The sequence below is a fragment of the Pelophylax lessonae genome, assembly GCF_965119305.1.
Source record: "Pelophylax lessonae genome assembly, chromosome: 1".
Lineage (NCBI taxonomy): Eukaryota > Metazoa > Chordata > Amphibia > Anura > Ranidae > Pelophylax > Pelophylax lessonae.
The window spans coordinates 654,907,552-654,924,660 of NC_138768.1; positions in this window are offsets into that span (position 1 = coordinate 654,907,552).

Consider the following 17,109-nt stretch of genomic DNA (forward strand, 5'->3'; position numbering starts at 1 on the left):
GCGGCTTTCATCATCTGTCACCAGCCCTGAGAGATACAGCAGATGACCTGTTTACACTTACTATGCTGCTTTTTCTTTTATCCTTGTGAGTGAATTACTTATTTAAACCCTCATTAAACTGTACATGCTAAACTTAGTAGGCGCTGCTTTCTGTTTTTTCCTTTCCTAGAGCCTCTCCTTGCTTATGCTGGCAGCCACTAAGTATAGCCTTGCACATTTGGACCATTATTATTGTTTTCTGATCTTCTCCATAATCAGTTCCATCCCTAACAGTTGTCTTATTATTGTACACTAGCAGTCCTGCCTACACCAGTAGAGCGCCATAATATAGTGTTTGTTTAAGTGTTTATCACTTGACTATTTACGACAGGACCCCAACAGAAGTTTTTCAAAGACCTAGGCTAGTTAGGGTCTATGACACCTATGCATCATTTTTAACTTTGGCTGTTGTTCGTCAGATGTGTCTTAAGGTAGACCAGTTGTTTGCCACATGTGTCACCTTCAGTGAATGCCTAGCACAGACATGAGATTCAAATCTCAGGAAAATGAGGGTCAAGTACCAATCCTCTATTTTCTCCACACAGTTTGGGGTTTACCAGATCTCACTATCATCACTCTTTCATCTAATAATTATAGTTGGGTAGAGACTGAAACAAATGATTCCAGCCTCCTCCAGTATTATGAACTTTGTAGTCCTTCTATTTCTCTTTCTCTATAAAAGAAAAACATTCAACAAACTTGGAAAGCGCTGTGTGTCACTGAGAAATGTTGCAATGGACAGAGCAATTTACAACTTCAGTATGGTTATCCAGTATGAAGCTACTTGGATAAACTGCTAAAGGCACAAAGATTTTCCGTAACATTTCTTTTTCGAGTCTCCCAGGAACCATATCCATCTCAATTCTGTTTATAGACACTTCTAATAGTTTTTAATTTATTTTGATTGACAGTTCACTTGCCCAGTGAGAATATCTGACATGCAAGGATTTCTTCATAAATAATTCTTTATACCATTAATCCTGACTTTGAAAGTCCCTGGGTAGAGGTTTAAAGGTATGCTCCAGTCAAACATAAAAAATTTGCATAAACTAGCTCAGGGGACACAGCCTACTCTCTAAATGGCTCTAACATCATACTGGAATTCACCTTCTGCACTATTTTGCTGAACTTACTAATGCACTTACATTTTAAATGGTATTGGATCAAAAGGTTTAAAAAGCATCTTACTTTCTTTAACCAATTTGCAGCTCTTTAAAATTTGACTCATTTATGAAAATCTGATTTAAGACTTTTGATTAATATATGATGCTCTTTCGGTCAGAATGGTCTTTCTTTGTGCGGTATTAGAATCAAATTCATAATTCTGCTGCAATTTTGGTAACTTTATTTATGTTGAATAATTATGTTATTTGCACAGTGTTGTCAGTTTTGTGGGCCTTTGCTTGGAGCCATTGTACAAGATGAGACAGTGTTCTGTCCTGATTAAGCCTACTTATGGATTTATTGATTAAGCTTATTCTGTAGTTTTTACCACAAATCATTCCCAGACATGATGTCATAACTAGATAAAAAAAGATACTATATCTATACCATCTACACCATGTAGTCAGTAAAACTCGCCCTCCAGACTGGTGTTTCAGGCTAGGAAACATATCTAGTAGAGGGAGGGGAGTGTGTAGTGAATCAAAGTTAAATTTCTCCCTCAGCCCGGATATGTCATCTGCATACAGCACCAAGGATGCAGAATTAAAAAGAACTTTGTTCAATCTCATGGTTGATAATAGAAACCCTACTCCGAGTAAAGTCATTGCTCTCCTGGCCCTAGCAGGATACTCCAGCACTGCACAAAGGCTCCTGGGTGCTCAGCCTATCTTATTTGGGAATAGCACTTACATCTGTTGTGGGAAAGTCTATTAGCTTTGGATACCCCTAAAAGCCCAAGGGTGGTGTTATTTAGCTTAATTAATACCTATAATGGGGGTCCTGGGGGGGACAGGAGGAGAATACCAACACCTCCTTGAAGCATGGCCCCATCCAAAGTATCCACTTAGATACAAGGAAAAGCGGGAATTGTTTACAGATCAGGACAAACGTTGGGCCTGGTTCCCATCAAGGACGGGTTGGGGAATAGAGTTAATGACTAGATTGAACAACTATTCGAGTATCCTAGATGAAGTAATGGAAAATAACAGATATTAAACTCTTGAGTGTTGAACAGCGGGCAATTAGGAAGCAGTTAGAGATCCAGAATTTAACTATAGAATCTATGAGTGCTGCCCTGACAGGTTTGTGCGAAATGACAGAGGAATATGAATGCTGTACATGGATATACAACACTAGTTTTGAGGTTCCTGATTAGTATGATATAATTAGTAAGCATAGGGAAGAGGTCACTATCCTCCAAGATAGGGCCAGGAAGATAGATGAAGAAGGGTGGAACCCCTTTAAAGGCTTAGCTGGGTTTGGTGATTTCTTTGGAGGAGTTTTCCTATGGTTCAAGAAAATTGGCACATTGATTACCGTAATTTATAAATATATAATTTAATATTAATGTGTTTACTTTTTCTCGTCTTCCTTTATGCAGTGTGTAGATTTGTTACTTTCCTTATCAGAAGGAGACATAACTATGGGTCTATCACGTGATTTAACTATAGGAAAATCACGTGATTTAAGAGGGGATTGTGGGAGTAAAAGGGTTAAACTATTTTCTTATTCTCCCATATTCTCTCAAATATCAAACTACATATTTATTCTGCTATCACAAGTCTACAGTCAACAACTGGCTAGTATTTATATAAGAGGTCATGGTGACATATGTGTAATGAAATTTAATGATTAGATATTAATTAACGTTTCTAATGTGATCAGAATATTCATGCTAAACTTTGATTATAACAAGTTTTGAAAATCTTATGACAAATGTAAAGATGTAAGATGATGTAGTTGTCATGCTCTGATTGGATATAATGAAAGGTGGTATCTTATGTAATATTCTGATTGGTTGAGAACCCCTCATCCACCCATGTTTTATCATGCATATAAGTGCCCATTCACACTGGCGCGACACGACTTGCTGGGGCGACCTGTGAAGTCGCGGTGCACAGCGTGCACCGCGACCTTGGCGCGACTTGCAGGGACTTCATATCATTGAAGTCAATGCAAGTCGCCTCCAGGTCGCACCAAAGTAGTACAGGACCCTTTTTCTAAGTCGGAGCGACTTGTGTCACTCCTATTAGAACGGGTCCTGTGCTAATCAATGGCAGGCGACCAACCGCGACTTGTCAGGCGAACAAGCCGCTCCTCCCCTGGCCCGACTCCCGCTGTGAAAACTCCCGAAAACAGCGGGAGCGCGCCGCCTACGCCTACGTTATCGTCCAGTCTACGTCACTGGACGATAACGAGCCACTGTGCCGCAGTAGCAGCACGGTGGCCGGATGTAAAGTAGTTAAAATAATGTTGGGTTTTCTTGATTCACACAAGTTAGTTATGTTCAGAGCGTAGCCACCATTTACTTTTTTGGTATAGCTTCAGTTGTTCTGCAATATTGTAAACTCAGAATGTGTTTAATGAAGTTGTTAGGAACCAGAGCATTGTGGGTAGAAGCTCTACAGGAAGTGAATCAGTTACCATTTTGAGAAGATACAGCAAGGCAGCAAAACATGTTTTTCTCAATCTCTCGCCATCACCACTGAGAGAGCTTTAAAAGTGAGTTCTTTTTATCCCATCCTGTATTATTGATCATTGTTTCTTTGTTGTATGCAATATTGTACTGATTGATGTTTATTTTTATCAATTTGTAGTTTCACCTGGCTTGTTCTAATAAATTTGAAATCAAAGAAATATGGTATCTTAAGTTTATGGAGCAGGAAGGTTTAGCTCTCTGTCCTAGAACAATAACGTGTCACAGAAAGCAGGGATGAGCTTTGAGTCGAACGTAAGTTCGACTCGAACATTGGCTGTTTGCTCGTTCGTCGAATGATGAAAAAATTGGCTTCTTCGCAGGAAATTTGAGTTCCCACATTATCATGGACTCTGATTCCAATAAATCTCCTGCTGGCCAGGGGATTAGAACCCACAACCATCTCAATTGCAAGCTTGCTTAAGCGGAACACATTCTCCCTTATTTCTATCTCATCCACTGTGTGTAGGGTGAGAAAGAAGTTAGTTAGGCAGGGAGAGTGTGTTCAGCTTAAGCATGTTTGACGGTGGCTTAGTTGGTAGAATGGCAGGCTTGCAATTGCGAGGTTCTGGCTTTGACTCCCTTGGCCAGCGGGTGATTTATAAGTGGAATTCTATAGTCAGTAATACATTGCTGGCAGAGAGATTTTTGCATTTTACAGTTTGTTAAGATCAGGCAGTGTATACCACAAAGTTATATACAGTATATATATATATATAACTATATACATATACACAGTATCTCACAAAAGTGAGTACACCCCTCACATTTTTGTAAATAGCTTGTATAACAGTGTAAATTAGCTGCCCCCTCAAAATAACTCAACACACAGCCATTAATGTCTAAACCGCTGGCAACAAAAGTGAGTACACCCCTATGTTAAAATGTGCAAATTGGGCCCAAAGTGTCAATATTTTCTGTGGCCAATATTATTTTCCAGCACTGCCTTAACCCTCTTGGACATGGAGTTCACCAGAGTTTCACAAGTTGCCACTGGAGTCCTCTTCCACTCCTCCATGACGACATCACAGAGCTGGTGGATGTTAGAGACCTTGCGCTCCTCCACGTTCCGTTTTGAGGATGCCCCACAGATGCACAATAGGGTTTAGATCTGGAGACATACTTGGCCAGTCCGTCACCTTTACCCTCAGCTTCTTTAGCAAGGCAGTGGTCATCTTGGAGGTGTGTTTGGGGTCGTTATGTTGGAATACTGCCCTGCGGCCCTGTCTCTGAAGAGAGGGGATCATGCTCTGCTTCAGTATGTCACAGTACATGTTGCCACTCATGGTCCCTCAATGAATTGTAGCTCCCCAGTGCCGACAGCACTCATGCAACCCCAGACCAAGACACTCCCACCACCATGCTTGACTGTAGACAAGACACACTTGTCTTTGTACTCCACACGCTTGACACCATCTGAACCAAAACGTTTATCTTGGTCTCATCAGACCACAGGACATGATTCCAGTATTCCATTTCCTTAGTCTGCTTGTCTTCGGCAAACTGTTTGCGGGCTTTCTTGTGCATCATCTTTAGAAGAGGCTTCCTTCTGGGATGACATCCATGCTAACCAATTTGAGGCAGTGTGTGGCATATGGTCTGAGCACTGACAGGCTGACCCCCGCCAACCCCTTCAACCTCTGCATCAATGTTGGCAGTACTCATAGGTCTGTTTCCCAAAAACAACCTCTGGGTATGACGCTGAGCACCTGCACTCAACTTCCATGGTCGACCATGGCGAGGCCTGTTCTGAGTGGAACCTGTCCTGGTTAACTGTTGTATGGTCTTGGCCAAAATGCTGCAGCTCAGTTTCAGGGTTTTGGCAATCTTCTTATAGCCTAGGCCATCTATATGTAGAGCAACACTTCTTTTTTTCAGACCCTTAGAGAGTTCTTTGCAATGAGATGCCATGTTGAACTTCCAGCGACCAGTAAGAGAGTGAGAGCGATAACACCAAATTTAACACACCTGCTCTCCATTCACACCTGAGACCTTGTAACACTAATGAGTCACATGACACCAGGGAGGGAAAATGGCTAATTGGGCCCAATTTGGACATTTTAACTTAGGGGTGTATTCACTTTTTCTGCCAGCGGTTTAGACATTAATGGCTGGGTGTTGATTTTGAGGGGACAGGAAATTCACACTGGTATAAAAACTGTACGCTCACTACTTTATATTGTAGCAAAGTGTCATTTGTTCAGTGTTGTCACATGAAAAGATATAATAAAATATTTACAAAAATGTGAGGGGTGTACCCACTTTTGTGAGATACTGTGTATATATATATATATATATATATATATATATATATATATATATAGGCAGTCCAGCTTATGTCAGTATTGCTGGAATCTGGTATGGATTTTAAGGGGAACCTCGCGCCAAAGTTAAAAAAAAAAAGGGGTTGGGGTTCCCCCAAAAATCCATACCAGACACTTATCTGACCACACAGCCTCCTGGACTGCCCCCCCCGAACCATACTAGGCAACATGCCCTCAACATGGAGGGGGGATTGGGTGCTTTCGGGCAGGGGGGGCTCTACCCCCCCACCTCAAAGCACCTTGCCCCCATGTTGATGGGGACAGGGGTCTCTTCCCCACAACCCTGGGCTGTGGTTGTGGGGTCTGCGGGGGGAGGCTTATCAGAATCTGGAAGCCCCCTTTAACAAGGGGGCCCCCAGATGCCGCCCCCCCCCCTATGTGAATATATATCGTGTACATTGTACCCCTCCCCATTCACCAAAAAAGTGTACAAAAAATAAAGACAAAAGCCAGTTTTGGACAAGTCGCCCGCTCGAAAAATAGAGAAAAAAAAAAAAAAAAAAAAGAAGCTCCTGCTTCTCCAGACGCTTGCCGCGCTATGATCTGTTTTGAGTTTGACAGCTCTTTTATAGGGATCTGACGTCACAAGCCGCCCCACAATGCACTGCTCAAGTGCAGTGAATAAATTACATGACGTCAGTAATTTATTCCTTGATCCTGAGCAGTGCATTGTGGGGTGGCTCGTGATGTCAGATCCCTATAAAAGAGCTGTCAAACTCAAAACAGCTCATAGTGTGGGAAGTGTCCGGAGAAGCAGGAGCTTATTTTTTTTTTTGTTTTCTATTTTTCGGGTAGGCGGGTGACTGGTTATTGGGGGACACTATTTTTTATTTTTTAATAAAGGACTTTTCCAAAACTGGCTTTTGTATATTTTTTTGTACACTTTTTTGGTGAATGGAAAGGGGTATGATGTACCCGATATCCATTCACATGGCGGGGGATTTGGGGGCCCCTTGTTCCGATAAGCTCTCCCCCGCAGACCCCCACAACCACAGCCCAGGGTTGTGGGGAAGAGACCCCTGTCCCCATCAAGCACCCACCCCCCCATGTTACATGTTAAGGGCATGTGGCCAGGTATGGTTCAGGAGGGGGGGGTCACTCGCTCGCCCCTACCCCCATCCTGGCCAGCCAGGCTGTGTGCTCAGTTAAGGGTCTGGTCTGGATTTTAGGGGGGACCCCACGTCATTTTTTTTTAATTTTGGCATGGGGTTCCCCTTAAAATCCATACCAGACCCGAGGGGACCCCACACTGTTTTTTTCACTTTTTTATCTGTATTGCCGGGAGCCGACAATACATTACAGCCGCAAGCACGTTTAAATTACATTTTTTCCTTTAGAAATGTCAGTGTTGCTGCAACGGGCTACATACATCGTACAAATGCGCCACTTTACAGGCACATTAAGGGGGCCCCCCAGCCACAATATTTAAAGGAATTTTTCATTTTTATTGTTTCACTTTAAGCATTAATAAAATCACTGCTCCTGCAAAAACAATTGTTTTAAACATTTTTTTTTGCATTAATTCATGTCCCCCAGGGCAGTACCCAGGTCCCCATACACTTTTTTGGGCCAAAAACTTGCATTTAAGCCTTTAAAATTAGGATTTTTGATTTTTCATGTTCGTGTCCCATAGACTTTAATGGAGTTTGCATGTTCGATAGAACATTTCCCCTGTTCGAGATGTTCTGGTGCGAACCGAACAGGCAGGTGTTCGGCTCATCACTAACAGAAAGTTTTGTGCATACAGCAAAAAAAAAAAAAAAAAACATTTCTGGACATGATGTTGTCAAGAAAATAAAATGATCAGGAATGTTTATATGTTCAGAGCTTTTATAATATCTTTTAGGAGATTGTTTAAGTTGATTAAAGGTGGTTCAATTGAAACAACAAGAATACTGTCCATGCCACTTCTTTTATTTGCACAGGAGTTTAGCATAATGCTATGAAAAATCTGCAATTAAGATAACAATCTCTGAAAGGAAAGAAGAAAAAAATGCAGGGTAAAAAAGAGAAAACGAGAGCAAGATAAGGAGTAAGGAAGTTGACTATGGGATGGGGGGTGGGGGACAAGAGAATGAGAATGGTGGTAACGCTATCTGACCTTTTACAGCATACATTTACTGCACTAAAATAGTGTATTTCTATGCGGACATCCTAAACATTGTATTTGCAGTGAAGACTGCACGGTGCTACCACCTACTGACTACATTAAAAATGACATGATCAAATTACATTTAAGGGCTTCCTTTCATTGCAGAACATGACTATGCCCTAATGTGACACCTTTTCATGGGTAAGTGTACATGGATGCCAGAATACTGTTGAGATTCATTGACATGTATGGAGTAATCAAAGCAATGCACACTTAATTCAAAGTGCAAGCACTTCATTCCACAGCTTTCAAACATGTTTTACAAAACCACCAATATGAAAACACTAAACTTAAAGGCATTATGCACTTGCAAATGTTTTCATTGTTTTAACTGGGTATTAGTGTAGTTATATTCCCTGTATAACTCCTTTGCTTTACCTTGTAATGACCTCACTTGATGTGGCTGCAGTTTGTAGTGTCATGACTGATCGATTCCCCTATGTCCATGTATTCATTCACCTAGTTTATTCCTATTTGCTAAAGGGACAGGCAACATCTTGTTCCGGGTCACACAGTATCCCAAGTATGCTTCTAATTTCTTCTGTGTTTCATCACAAATATACGAGTCCAAATGACATGATACTGCATGGTGATCTCGCTGTTAATTGCTCTGCTTGTTTATGTCTGTGTCAGATGTAATTACTGTTTAGTTCTCACCTGCAGGGCATTAGACTAACAGACCCAGATATTGTGGGATATGTAGTAGCTTCACAGGAAGTGTTATTTCTCAGACTAAAGACAGAGATAATTCATTAACCTCTGCAGTGAAATGCTGAATACCCCAGGTTTAAACACAAACAGAAACTTCTGACAAAGGATTGTGGATATTTAATCTACTATAGGCTGTGTATACAGGGAAGAAAATTGCACCATAAAATTGCATGAACAATGCACATCTTATGTCTGTGAAAAACACAAGGTGAAGGTAGGAAGGTTTAGAATTCATTTAAAACAGCCACTTTCTACACAAAAGTGTCTTCCCTATGACCGTCCTTTGCAATATATATACAAAGCAGATATATTTTCATCCTGGAATTCCACTTTAGGCAATGTGCAACACTGAATTGAAAGTAAGATTTTCTATAGATTTGTAGTCTTTATTGTCTTTATGTATCAAGTTAACCGTATTTACCTTGGTAATGAAACATTACAGAGGGTAACAACTAGAAATGAAAAGTAAATGTGTGTTCATTCTAGTAATCCAAAGAGGGAATATATTGCAATCAGTGACCTTCGTGCTGCCCATGTGTTGAAATGAACTCAGTCATGTGATAGCTAGATCATTGTTCCTAATTTTTATGGACAGTTTACTGACTGGAATAGTACCAGCTGATTGAAGAAAAGCCAATGTGGTAGCAATATTTAAAAAAGGGACTGAGATATGTCCCTGGAAACTACAGACCAGTCAGCCTAACATCAATAGTCTGCAGGCTTTTGGATGAGATGATAAGGAACTACAAACAACATTTTAGTAATGCAAACAGTATCATTAGTAGTAATCAGCACGTATTCAGGAAGAATCGTTCTTGCCAGACCAATCTATTGGCATGTGATACAGTTCCCCCACAAACGTTTACTTTACAAACTGAAATCTATCAGCATGTACCATAGGGTGAGTATCTGGATTGAAAACTGGCTAGTCCAAAGGGTGGTAATAAATAGCAAATACTCAGAATGGTCTGGTGTGGTAAGTGGGTAATGATCTGTCCTGGGACCAATTCTGTTTAACTTATTTACAAATAATATATAGAGGATGGGACAAATAGCTCAATCTCAATATTTGCGGATGATACAAAGTTATGCAGGGCAATAACTTCTGTGCCGGATAGTAAAATAATTTACTTTTTAATTTACTAAACGAATGGTTTGGGTAGCTACATGGCACATGAGGTTTAATGTTGAAAAAAAGCAAAGTAATGCATTTGGTGCTAAAAATACAAAAAATTACTTGCTAGGGGGAGAACCTCTGGGGAAATCTAGGATGGAAAAGGACCTGGGGGTCCTAGTAGATGTCAGGCTCAGCAATGGCATGCAATGCCAAGCTGCTGCGAGCAAAGCCAACAGAATATTAGCATGTATTAAAAAGGGGATTCACTCCAGAGATAAAACGATAATTCTCCCACTCTACAAGACTCTGGTCCGGCCTCATCTTGAATATGCTGTCCAATTCTGGGCACCAGCCCTCAAGTAGGATGTGCTGGAACTGGAGTGAATCCCGAAAAAAGCAACAAAGCTAAAAAAAAGGGATTTGAGGATTTCAACTATTGGGAAAGACTACAAGCATTGAAGTTATTCTCTCTGGAGAAGAGATGCTTGAAAGGGGATATGATAGTGATGTACAAATACCGTACTAGTAACTCTAGCACAGGGAAACAACTTTTCAGTGAAAGCGAGTTTAACTACCTTGCATCCGCGCTACAGCCTATATACGGCTGCAGCGCAGACTCGAATTTTCGGGAGGCCATTTTTAAACGGCCTCCCAGAAGCAGGCTCCCCGCGCGCTCCCGCGAGCGCGCATCGGGGAGAATCTGTGTCGGCCGTGTCCCTTGGACACAGCCGATCACAGATCGTGGTGAATGGCCAATCACAGCGGCCATTCACCCCGTGATCGGACCGTCCAATGAGAGATGATCTCATATGTAAACATATGAGATCATCTCTCATCGCCGGCGCTCCTTCCTCACACGGAGCCTGCAGTGTGAGGAAGGAGGGGGAGCCGTCAGCCGCCGGGGACACACAGCAATGTAATCAGGGCACTGATCACCAGTGCCCTGATTACTAAAAGGTAAAAAACATACACAAATTGCCCCCAACAGTGCCCACAGTGCCCGCCATCAGTGTCCCCCATCAATGCCCACAATCAGTGCCCATAGTGCTGCCAGTCAGTGCCCATCAGTGCCTGCTCATCTAGGCACTGATGAGCACTGACTGGCAGCACTATTGGCAGTGAGTGTGGGCACTGATGGTGCTGCCCATCAGTGCTCATCAGTGCCGCCCATCAGTGCCACCCGTCAGTGTCCATCAGTGCCATCCGCCAGTGCCCATCAGTGCCGCCTCTCAGTGCCCATCAGTGCTGCCCGTCATTGCCGCCTCTCAGTGCCCAGCAGTGCCACCTCTCAGTGCCCAGCAGTGCCACCTCTCAGTGCCCAGCAGTGCCGCCTATCAGTGCCGCCTATCAGTGCTCATCAGTGCGGCATATTAGTACCTCCTCATCAGTGCCCATAAGTGCCACCTCATCAGTGCCTATCAGTGCAGCCTATCAGTGCTCATCAGTGCCGCCTCATCAGCGCACATCAGTGAAGGAGAAAAATTTATTTTCAAAATTTACTCGCAGAAAATAAGAAAAACTTTTTTTTTTTTTTCAAAATTTTCTGTCTTTATTCTTTTTTTATGTAAAAAATAAAAACCCAGAGATGATTAAATACCAGCAAAAGAAAGCTCTATTTGTGTGAAAAAAATGATAAAAATTGAATATGGGTACAGTGTAGCATGACCGCGCAATTGTCAGTCAAAGTGTGACAGCGCTGAAAGCTGAAAATTGGCCTGGATGGGAAGGGGGTTTAAGTGCACAGTAGGCAAATGGTTAAAAAGACACATGGCCATTCACTGAAATTGAAAGAGAAGCAGTTTAACCTTAAACAGTTTAGAGGGTTCTTTACTGTCAGAGCAGTAAGGATGTGGAATTCTCTTCCATAAGCAGTGGTATCAGCAGGGAGCATGGATAGTTAAAAAACTATTAGATGGGCACCTTAACGATCACAACATACAGGGGTATAAGATTTATTATTGACATAAACACAAGCACACTCACACACCACAAATTGAACTGGACGGACTGTTTTTTTTTTTTTCAACCTTACCAAGTGAGTAACTGAAAATGTTCAATCCAATGGTAATGTACACTGCCCAGCCAAAAAAAAAAGCTGCTACCAAAAAAAAGGTCACACACCCTAAAATTTCGTCTGACCGCCTTTGGCTTTATTACGGCATGAATTCGCTGTGGCATTGTTTTGATAAGCTTCTGCAATGTCACAAGGTTTATTTCGGTCCAGTGTTGCATTAATTTTTTACCAAATGATGGGAGAGAACGGACCACTGTGCAAAGCCTTCTCCAGAACATCCCAAAGATTCTCATTTGGGGTTAAGTTCTAGACTCTGTGGTGGCAAATCCATGTGTGGATGAGTCCTGGCATTGTCATCTTGGAATATGCCCGTGCCATCGGGCAAGAAAAAATCCATTAATGGAATAACCTGGTCATTCAGTATATTCAGGTAGTCAGCTGACCTCATTCTTTGGGCACATGCAGTAACTATCCAATAGGATAGTTACTGCATGCTTAGTTTAGGTAATTCCAGGTGGCAACTTTTTTTTTGGCCGGGCTGTGTATATTACATTAACTGTTATCTAAACTACAAGTTGCACCTTTGAGGGGATGTAGACAGACTTTTCATCAAAGATCGTGAACTTTGGGTAGTGCATGTGTGGGGTATGCAGTGCAGAACTAGAATGATTTTGGAGAGAAGCTGTGAGGCTTGCAGGCACAGTGAAAATCACAAAGTTGTGCAAGCTGACTTGTAACACAAATGCTGGTCTAGGGAGGGGGACTTGAAATTGTTAAGTGAACTATAATAAAAAAAAAAATAGGTTTAAATGAAATATTGCCTATGAATGTTTTGCATTTATCTCTTGCAGCCAGCAGGTGGGGTTCTATGCAAGTTCTAGCCTTCAAGAAGTCTTTCATGGGTGGGGAGAGGGGCTCTGGGAGTGGGAGGCTTGAGAACATGTTACACCATAAATATGGTTATATCATGTTCCAAAAGCCTAGTACAATTAGCTGGGTCAAATGTCAGACGGCATCGGTTGGCTCAATAGAAACTGTCTGACATTTGATCTGTGTGTACTGGAGTCGGCCCAACAGGGGCCGGCTGCTTGGCCGGCTTCTGTCAAAGGGTAATGACCGAAAAAGGTCTGCCGATCAGCTCTTGATCAGCGTTCTCAGCCAATAGCTGAAATCGCTGACTGGAGTGTTCTGGCGGAAGGGCCCCCCCCCTGTCAGAACACAGTAGCACAGCAGGGGATCAAAAGCATTAACTTCAGATTGTTAGTACAGCGGCTCCAACCTGAGTTGTCAGGTTTTTTTTCGTTCAACCAACTGGTGTGTACAAGGCTTAAAGGTGAACTTATCAGACACCTGAATACATGAGAGAAAAGACATTGCTGCTGTGCCTACAGTAGTAACTGGTGGATTAACACAGTCTAGCAGAAAGCATAAAGATGGTGCTGGGCTTTCTTACAGTGTCATGCATACACTCCATAATAAACATTTGAAAAATAAATATTTAAATACAAACGTGTACAACTATATAAAATATCTTTATAGACCTATAAATAGAAATTAAAAGTAAATAATTGCAGTTTGTTTTTAACCAAGTTGCCAATTCTGTCCCAGCATCTCTCCCAGTTGTTATACTTTTATTACCATCTCTTCATTCACACAAGTGCACAGATGACAGTACTGAGATAGAATTTCCCAGGCTGTGATGAAAAACCTTTTTTACTTATGAAAAGAATTTGGTAGAAGTCCTATTCATTATACATTAATACAGTCCAAACATAGGTACCTTTATTTGTTCTCATTTTCTAATCTCACTGTTCAGATGTCAATTCTTCTCCCAAGGTGGATGAATTTGCCTATGGGAAACATCCTCAGTGCTCCCCTAGGCCAGATGATGTGTTAGAAGGTCTTGCATCTTTATGAGGGAGTACAATTTATTCCATAGGGAACTGAGCTCAGGCAGATCTTCACTGTCCCTCAGCTGCTGACAGACTGCCTGTCACACTCAACCAAACGGTAATTCTTAGTAATATACGCTAACTGCAATAATAGCAAGTGCTGTGAGTGTGAAATGCTCCTTCTGCTAGACCTCTGCTACTTTTAGCATTAGTGGTCCATTAAGACTTCCTTAAGACTTTTATTTTTTTTATCTCTAAAATGTTTGTCATAGACCTTCGTTAGTATGTCCAAGAGGACTGTGAATGTGATCAGTGAATAAGACTTAGGTCGATGAATTACAGGTGAGGTGTTGTAAAGCTTCCTTCTGTATGCTGCCTTACAGATTCTGTGTAATGGGAGGAAGACTGGTTAAGTTTCTTTTCAAAGTTTGCTTAAAAAAAATGTTCTAAAAACATTTGGCTGGAAATCTATCACTTCTCTTTCAGAGATAATTCAAGTCACAGGAAGATATGCTGCAGAAAGAAACAACACACTCCATTAGTTTAGTGTTCCTGCTGGGACTCATCTTATCAGCCCAGGACTGGCCTGCTCTGAAATTATAGCAGGCTTGGAATGAACTAAAGAAAAACATTAATAAAAGCACCTGTAATATCACCAGATAAATTGTATGTGTCAGACAATGCCACTTCTATCTTAAAGCTGGACTTCAGAAATTCAGCCACTTTCTTAAATCTGCTGGCTTACTATACGCCAGGAATACAACTATTGCTATAGTCTTGGACTTCTGGGAGGATAGACACTGCTTTCTCACACAGCAGAAGCTCACCCCCCCCCCTCCCTCCCACTGTCCGTTCACAGAAGGCTTTGCATTTTGTGATTAGGTTCATAATACAAGGTGCTTTGTGATTGGGCTACAGGAGAGGAGGATCAAGCAAATGGCTGCAACCAGAAAGTCCATTGTAGGAATGGCAGAAGTATAGTGACAGCTGTGCTCCTGATGCTCTGGAAAAATGTAAATTGTAAATAAAAAAGATATGTCTACGAGGTGGCAAGTGTTTTGTTGGACTTAACCCATAGTAAGCCAGCACATTTTAGAAAGTGGCTGAATTCCTGGAGTTCAGCTATAGCCACCATCTTTAGAGAAAGAAGCAATCTAATGAAAAATGTTAAAAAAAATTAAACACCTTCTAAACAGATGTCTATAGCTGCCCATAGACAGATTGTAATTCAGCTGAGTTGACCGATCAGTGTATTGGAAATCTTTTTGTCGATCAGTGTATATTGTGCAAAAAGGTAAATCAGCGCAATTAAATATAAAGTGGTATAGTGTTAAGACCCAATAACTTGGGACACATAAAGAAAATACAGCAGCTATATAGAACCTCCTTCACTAACGGGAGAAATGAACTATAGACAAATATGTATACAGCGCTATATAAAATCAAATAAAGTGACAATGTGCATCATATAAAACAATAAACTCGCTTACAGTGCAATATATATTCCTCTTAGGTGCAATATATAATGTCCATAAAGTACATTCAAAGTAAAGTGCATAAGAGTCCACAAAAATATAAATATAACCGTGGTTTAAAATTCAATAAAGTGCTTGATAGATGTTTCCATATAAAAGTGCAAGTGACACCACCACTGTTTAGCCACCAGATGGCCTCTCACCTCACTGAAGCATTAAACCAACATTGAATTCTCAATAAAAAAATGCCACTTCCTGGATCGATCTTACTGAAGCATTAAACCAGCATTGAATCTACCACCAGTAGGATCCACCTCCTACTGAGGAAGTCGTGATGCGAAAGCATAAGACGCCACGTGTATAGGGGACGGAAACCTGGACGGACGAGCGGCGACCCACCAGCACGGCTCCCGACAGCTACTGTTTTTGGCGTGTACGGTCCGCACAAGCCCATTGTGCTGATTCATGTGAGTGCAATTCTACTTTGAATGTGAATCAATTAAAGGATAATAGCAGTGTACACTTAGATGCCTCATTATCTTTATTCACATATCATGTCCATGGGATGGTAAGAGATCGATCCAGGAAGTGGCATTTTTTATTGAGGATTCAATGCTGGTTTAATGCTTCAGTGAGATCGATCCAGGAAGTGGCATTTTTTATTGAGGATTCAATGCTGGTTTAATGCTTCAGTGAGGTGAGAGGCCATCTGGTGGCTAAACGGTGGTGGTGTCACTTGCACTTTTATATGGAAACATCTATCAAGCACTTTATTGAATTTTAAACCACGGTTATATTTATATTTTAGTGGACTCTTATGCACTTTACTTTGAATGCACTTTATGGACATTATATATTGCACCTAAGAGGAATATATATTGCACTGTAAGCGAGTTTATTGATTTATATGATGCACATTGTAACTTTATTTGATTTTATATAGCGCTGTATACATATTTGTCTATAGATCAGTGTATATTGACAGTGCCGGGTCCTTCTGTCAGAATACAATGGTATGGTTGGGGAGGGATCCTCAATTCACTCATTTGAGGGCTTCAGCTTCTGAAGAAAGGGGAATTCCCCCAGAAAAAATTGTTCTTCCCTTCGTACATGAACCAAAATTCCAAACCAAAGTAAGCGCTTGAAGGAATTATATCCAGATATAATATTATTGCACTTTACATGTGGGTTTCAGACATACACCAATAGACTAAAGTGTTTAAGAAGACATATAGCAAATTTAATAAAAGTAATATTGAGCCAGTTCATGTAAAAACCATTCATATGTAAAAGAAAACTCAAAAAAGGGACCAATCACAGCAGGAATTGATCGCGGCGTGCAAACCCGGAAGTGCTGAAGACATCCAGGTACGTTATTTTGCCTGTAGGAGCGGCCGTCCAGTACATATACCTGGGGTGGCCAGCAATCAGTTAAGTGAAGTGTATCATTATTCATTACCAAATGCATTCTCAAAAGCGGGAATCTAGGAATGTGACTGTGACCAACCATTCACTAGTGGTGAATCAATCTGTGTCATTCAAAATGCATTAACCAGGAATAGTCACCTGCAATGGATGTTTGGAGAATGTTGGATTCACTACTTTATAAATATTCCCCAACGTTTTTTTGTCTATCTCTATCATAAAAAGATACCATAGATATCATCTTAGTTCCAGGATACTCTGACATTTCCATTTTAGCTGCTACACAAAATGACATGTTTGTAAATGAATAGAAAAGACAG